Source organism: Papaver somniferum, chromosome 1 (assembly GCF_003573695.1).
Source record: "Papaver somniferum cultivar HN1 chromosome 1, ASM357369v1, whole genome shotgun sequence".
Taxonomy (NCBI): Eukaryota; Viridiplantae; Streptophyta; class Magnoliopsida; order Ranunculales; family Papaveraceae; genus Papaver; species Papaver somniferum.
The window spans coordinates 113,007,646-113,015,157 of NC_039358.1; the positions used below are offsets into that span (position 1 = coordinate 113,007,646).

At 35.7% G+C, this 7,512-nt stretch overlaps 1 long non-coding RNA gene across 1 annotated transcript; it reads left to right on the top strand.

Annotated features, from left to right (window-relative positions):
- Positions 1 to 3,939: 3,939 nt before the first annotated feature.
- On the top strand, positions 3,940 to 6,742 carry LOC113296960. The gene is made up of 3 exons (XR_003333226.1): positions 3,940 to 4,529; positions 5,472 to 5,500; positions 6,247 to 6,742. It is a non-coding gene; the product is annotated as an uncharacterized LOC113296960 (long non-coding RNA).
- Positions 6,743 to 7,512: the final 770 nt, after the last annotated feature.

Below are 7,512 nucleotides of genomic sequence, written 5' to 3' on the forward strand. Positions count from 1 at the left end.
TCTGCCGACTCATTAGAAAATAAAATATTGCAGAAGACCAACTATGTTCTTCGGGAATGTCCATTAAATGCCCGATCGCAGTTGTCCTGAACAAGTCTTTCTCATCTTTAGAAAGCACCTTCCACAAGTCTTGTAGTGTTCCCAAACTCGATTAATTGCTCATGCCAAAGGCGAATCCCCGATTTTTGAGAGGGTAGACAAACCCACTGCGAAACACAATAAAAAGTTGAAAGAAACAATGAATAAGTTACAAATAATTGGTTGAACTTACTAAAACATTATCTGAAAGCAGTATACTCCTCTGCTAGAAGTTCCTATTTTTACCTGTCGTCCACAGCTGCATTAGGAACTTCAAAATATAAAGATGGTCCTCCACATACTTCCAATTCAATCGCCTTCATAATACTCTTCTTGGCCCTCTTCTTGGGAAGTATACCAGAACCCGTTGATTATACCTACAAATATTGAATTTAGAAAGAAAGCTACATCATTAACCGTGAATATGAGAGATTCCGAGACTATTGAGAAATATAAAGGAGGTTTGCCTTTTGCTATACGCACAGAACTTGATTTATTTTCAGTAATTGACATTGACGATGCTTGTAAGAAAGCTATTTCCATAATAATATGATCCATTTGTGTGCAGCTATTATCCACAACAAGAATAATATGTTGTGCAGGAAATATCTACAACTTATTATGGTCCCTAAAACCTGTGCAGGAAATATCCACAACAAAAACCTTACCAGATCTCTCCTACTCGATATAAATCTTCGAAAAAATTATCTATTGATCCTAACTCAATAATCTAATTCTTCATAAACAAACATTTGAAAATCAACAACCATGAACCATCTAGAAATAGAGATCACTACAATATCCACGGTGTTCTTCTAGTGTGCAGCTATTATCCGCAACAAGAATAATATGTTGTTCAAGAAATATTTACAACTTATTATGGTCCCTAAAACCTGTGCAGGAAATATCCACAACAAAAATCTTACCAGATCTCTCTTCGAAACAATTATCTATTGATCCTAACTCAATAATCTAATTCATCAGAAAAAAAACATTTGAAAATCAACAACCATGAACCATCTATAAATAGACAAACATTATGGCTTCTAAAGAGAAGAAGAAACTACAACATCTGTCTGCACAGCAAACCAAACACTTGGTAAATGCTAGTCAGAAATTTAGCCTACTAACAGTTCTACAAATTATCAAAGAACCTAGTGAATTGGTTTGTGCAAACTCTTGCGAGTGCATTAATACCGAAAAGAACGATCTGCAACAGTTGTTAGAAGGGTTTGAAGACACCCAGAACAACGCGTGGAACCAGAAATCAAGCTGCTGGACGAGCAAAACAAGTCGCCATCATTACAAGTTGCGCAAGACTTAGCTCTAAATGAAGTAGCAAAAGATAATCCGATACTTAGAAAGAAGACACAAAATGACTACAGCTAGAGAACAAGATTTTTCTCAAGACTATGTTAAGGGGAAAGGTTCAAAGCATGAAAAGTGGTACTCAAAAGTAGAAAACAACTTAAAGGAGAACATTGTATTGTTCTTTCAAAACAAGCAATAAAGATAAAACGTTTATTGCAATATGTCAGTTCTTTTTATTCTACTTGTGCAGTTATTCTCTATCTATCATTTTGGGAATACAAACTGATTTCTCTAGTGGTATCAGAGCAAGAAGTTAAGTAAGCAATGTTTCCAGCGATGATTGGAAGGGCTTCAATCCAAGGATAACAAGGTATTACCGTTAGATCCTAATATTGATAGAAAGAAGAGGACATTTGCTTCATCATCACCCAATCCGCAAGAAAACACTATGGAAAAAGATATGGATAAACTAATGGAGATGATAAAAGGATTACAACAAACACAAGAAGAAAAAAATAGTTCCAAGTCAAATATAGAAAAACATCCAGAGTTCATAGATGATTCGCCATTCAAAGTGGAGGCAAGAATCGAAATCGCACTTACCACGGGGAATTAGACCCAGAGAAGTTAGATGGATGACTCAAGTCTTTGGAAGTTTATTTCAGCACCAAGGGATTTACTGAAGAGCAGCAGGTAAGTTTCGCTAGACTAAGACTTGATGGACATGCCCTAATCTGGTGGGAAGCGTATATGTCAGGTTTGGCCCTTAGCAGTGAAGCATCAATAACTACTTGGAAGCAATTCATAACTGCTATCCAGAATCAGTTATGGTTCGAGCTAAATCTAACATTAAGTCAACAAAATGGCAACTCCACCGGTTACAGAACCCACTAAAAGATCAACAACATGACCTATCCCCATTGCAGGACAGTTATTCAAGATCCAACATCGATATTTCTCCTATGTCATGAAATGTAATGTTGAATACAACTATCCGAATAAGACTAGCACTGCTTCCTCTGATTTAGACCACAAACAAAGAATCCTTTGAATTAAAAACTTTTCTTTTCAGCAAAAACCAATCTAAAGAAATCACAATTCATAAAGCAATGTAGCACATTATGATTTAGTTATAGAATACAAAGACATTCTCATGCTTCAATAACTTCTTCATAGACTGATACACACCAATTGAATGAAAACCTTCTGTTATAGTTTAAAAATTAAAATCCCCCAAAAATCAATTAAAAATATTAGGATTTTTTTCAAATCAACAATTACACAAAAATCTTAATTTAACTAATTACCTTTAAGAGAATCTCAATGCGTTCCAAAAATATCAGCTGCACCACCAGCAATCGATCTTTTAGAACGCTTCAAAAAAAAATCGAATAACTCATCTTAAAAAATCAAAATTTTAACTTGTAATATCACAAATTCTTTATCCCGTCCATATCTCTAGGTACACAAACTTATTCTTGCTGAAAGCCCAAAAATTCCATGAACCCTAAATTTCATTCAAATCCAAAAAATCCAAGCTACTGAGAATGTGATTTTGAAGAACAGTGTATTTAATCAAAAACCCATCTAAAAAAGTGAAATTGAGATAAAAAAAAATCTACTTCGATTTGTTTTTCCACAGACCTAAATCAGGTGTGCTTCTCTCTCGAAAACTTCAAAATAGCTTGTACTTACCTAGAATAATCCTTGATTTGAAGAAGAAAAAGCAAAATGAGATTCTGATAAACAAAACAATGAAGATGAATAGGTTAAGTTTGATTTAGAGAGTGAAAAATCTGTGGGTTAGGTTGTCGCCCAGTTTCGAGAGAGAGAGAGAGAAATGTTTTTCAAATTATGTACTGAAATCAGTAGAAAGGTGATGTATTATAATTTGATTTCTAATTACTAACGATTGGTTTCCTAATAAACTGCAGTGTCTCGACACCCACCGTATAAAGGGTATCTTAGCCATTATTGAAATACACACACAGTTTTGGTCAACTATTTGTATTTGTTTCAGTTTCGGTCAAATTATTGGAAATCAATCATTTTTTTGGTCATTTTTACGTAAACCTGCACAGATATTTATCTATTATTTTTCACTGATTCTTTAGTTGTTCAGACGTTTCAAGCAGCTCAGTATCTTGTTGCTACATTCCATGACACTCACGTTGTTGGCATAAATTGCAGCTATCATGATACCTTCTTATTCCAGAAGATTTCCAATATGCTACTCTTCCCTTTGTATGTTTTCACAATTCCCCTTCTTTCATCCAATTACCGATTACCGAAAGCCTGTATGTTTTCAAAATTCCCCCTTCTTTCATCCGATTACCGAAAGCCTTTTGTCGTCCCGGAGCAAGTCCAAGGTAAGCCTTTTGTCACAAACATTGATTTTTGTGGAAATTGAATAAACATCCCTATTATCCATGGGTCTTTCACAAATACCCTTTCAACTTTAATTATACTCTCCACTGTGTAGAAAGAAATCTTTAGCTTTTGTAATTCCTTTTTTAACCTTTTATCGTCTCTTATTCTTTATAATTCGTATCTTCTTCTTCTCAATTAGATCGGAAAATAAACAAACCCCGCCACCACCATCACCATCTCCGTCGCCAGCTTCGCTCCAGCACCACCTCCACTAATCTCATCACCAATTCTCGCATCACCTCCTATACTTCCACCAAAACCTCCTGAATAATCAGTCTGAATTGGTTTTCACTTGGTTAAAACCTAATCTAAAGCATCAGAAACATCAAACTTATCTCGATTTCAACTGGATTGGGCATGAAGAACCTAAAATCGATGATTGCAGTTTGTTATTACAGACTTTTTCGCATCGATATGGAAGAGGAAATGAATATCGTCATCAATTTATTGGATCTGAAGATTAAATCATCCAAAACGATTATAAATTTATCTTCTTTCTCTTGCTTGAAGTTTCTACTGGTGGTGGTGGTATTGTAAGTGGTGGTGATGTAGATAGAAAGATTGATGGAGATTTTGGTGGTTCCGGTTGGAATGGTGAAATTTGGCGATTGAGATAGTGGTGGTTAAAATTGTTTGTTGTGGTGGTGGTGGTTGGAGATTGTCTTCCGGATGCGAATATACAAATGATGGTGGTGGAGCTTATTCCCAAGGTATGGTTTCCATCCTGAAATGTTTATATTTTAATTTCAGTTACATCATCTGGTTATTGTGCTCAATGGCTTCTGAATGTACATATCAGAATTTTCATGGTTGGTCTTAATTTATATAGTGCAAAGATATAGCTATTGAAATAACCCCTTTTTTTCCGCTTAGCTTATGCTTGTATTTTTTTAAGTATTCTGTATCACTTCAGTTAGTCAAATGGAAGTTAATGCTCATTTTTCTAGTTACTAATGTAAGCCTTGAGCAGTTAGACAATGTATTATTACATGAGAATGTTGTTAAATCCACTATTATGGAGTAATTCTTTCTAGGATAATTTCCACTTGGAAGATTTTTTTTCTCCATGTTCTATTAATGTGATTGATTTTGCAATTTCCCAACTACTAATTTTGGATTTCCTGATCAAATTTTGAACTGTCTGTAACCTTCTGCCAACTGCACCAAAAAAGAGCAAGACTGGTTCAATTGTCGGCATTATAGTTTCTGTTGCGGTGCTTTATTGTGGAAAGAAAGGCTCAGATATCATACAGAAGCTAAACCTTTATTCAGTACTATAATCATTTTCTTGCGCGCTCGTATACTTAGTTCTATAACAAGTGCTTAAGAGTTACTAAGACAGATACAAGCTTAAGATATAGTTTGTATCTTTCATTAACAAGAAATAGATTTTACAGTCGATCACTTTTACTTTCCTCAATGTGATAAAGCATTAGCAGCATCAGTTCGATTGCACCACAATTGACACAATGTTTAAGTTATATGGTGATATATTCGGTACAATGAGCACTTTGTTTCTGTTTGTATCAGGAGATGAATTTTCTTTTGTTGAAAATGATGCAATCACTTTTCAGTTTTTAGTACGAACATAACTTAAAATCTTATCTAGTACTTCAATTATTATTCACTGAAAAATTGTTTTCTTTCTTTAGGTCAGTACTTGTCAGGACCCACCAGTCAGGTAATAGTCTCGAATCTCTTTTTGCTAGTACTCTTTGAGTACCACTTTTCGACTGCATGAGAAAAACTAGTGTGAATAGGCTAAATCCCAAATGTAAAAGGATTTATTGATCATATTCCTATGCATATAAATATAGGCGGTAGATGGAAAGATAGTTGGTTTTGGTAATCTGATCAGTAGTAAAGCAATGTTTAAGTGATTGATAGTGATGGTGTTTTGAGTCTGATGAGTTGCAGTGTCATTGCAATGGTGTTGTTGGCTTAACGGCGTTGGAATGGAAGTAATGTAGATGTTGGGTCTGTTAGCAAGGAGATGTTGGTTCCATTCTGGCTTTGGATTAGAAACAGTTAAACTTTATCTAGTTTGCTCCATTTCATTCTTGGACTCTAGATTTTGGGGGCAACTAGAGAAAGTTGCTTTCACTTTTGGAGGCAACTTGAGCTAGTTGATTCCAGATTTGGAAGCAACTTGATCTAGTTGATTCCAGAATCGCAGGAAACTTGAGCTAGTTGATTCCAGATTTGGAAGCAACTTGAGCTAGTTGATTCCAGAATCGCAGGCAACTTGAGCTAGTTAGCTCCATTTTTTTGAGAAACTTATTCTTGTATTCCACTGGGAATTCTCATGCAATTGTCTCATTTTAATCGCTTTCACTTGAGACAAAAAGTAGTTAGCATATGCCTTGTTTGTTCTTTTACAGTGTCAAATTCGTCTCATTTGATCAAATTGAATGTCAACTTTTGTAGCTGCTGATTTGATTATTTTGGTAATCGCGATATCGTACATTTTCAAAGGGTTTCACATTGGATAACTGGCTTAGAAATTGGTGGAAAAATCACACAGGCTCTCATGAATCACTTCATGTATGCTACTGGAGGGCTTCTCGCAGGGTTCATTATCACTGCAAAAGACTAAAATGAACCTCATTTTCGTGACTAGTATTTCTGTAAGTTTATTACAATGAGAGCTATGATTTTTGTTGAGGTTTAAACGATATATATATATATATATATATATAAAGGAGGGTATATATATATATAGTGGTTAGGGGAGTGATTTTGTATATACACTATCTAAAGGAGGGTATATATATATATATTGTGATGTTTCTTTATGTTGAATGAAGTAAACGATACCCTCATCATATGCATTTCCCTACTCTTTTGCACTCATGTCGATGTGTTCGGTATGCATTTATTCGTCTATTGGATGTGATTTTGATATGTTATCTGCAATATTGATGAATCTGTGGTGCAATGGTAGCACGACTGGCTCCATGTCAGAAGATGTGTGTTCGACTCACGCCTGGTTCACTCATTTGTGTATGTTTTTTTCCATTTGTTTTGAGACAAATTTGAGCTCGTTGCCTTCATGTTCGGAGACAACTTGAACTAGTTGCTTCCAAATTCGGAGACAACTTGAGCTAGTTGTCTCAGATTCGGAGACAACTTTGTGTTAGTTGCCTCCATTTGTTTTAGCAACTTGTTCATGTACATTTTTTTATTGGAGACAACTTGGTACTAGTTGCCTCCACTTTCGAGACAACTTGAGCTAGTTGACTCAAATATGGAGACAACTTTAGCAAGTTGCCTCCACATGGTGGCGGGGTGGTGGTGGCGGCGGCGACGGCGATGACGACGGTGGTGGTGGTGGATAAGAAAAAGTGGTGGTGGTTGGTTGCGGTGGTGGTTGGTGGCTGGTGGTGGACGGCGGTGGTGGTTGATGGTGATAGTGGTGGTGGTGGACGTCGGTGGCGGTGGACAGTGGTGGTGGTTGTTCACGGTCATGGTCAGTGGTGAAAGACAGGAGAGATGTTTTTTTTTTCTTTTTTTAATAGTGGTTAGGGGAGTGATTTTGTATATACACTATATAAAGGAGGATATTTTAGTAATGTATTAAGCTTAGAGATATTTATAAAGTTTGAAAGGATATTTTTTAATGAGCCTCATACTAGGGATATATAGATAATGTTCCCTTGATTTTTTGTAAAATAATCAAGATAGTTCGTACGT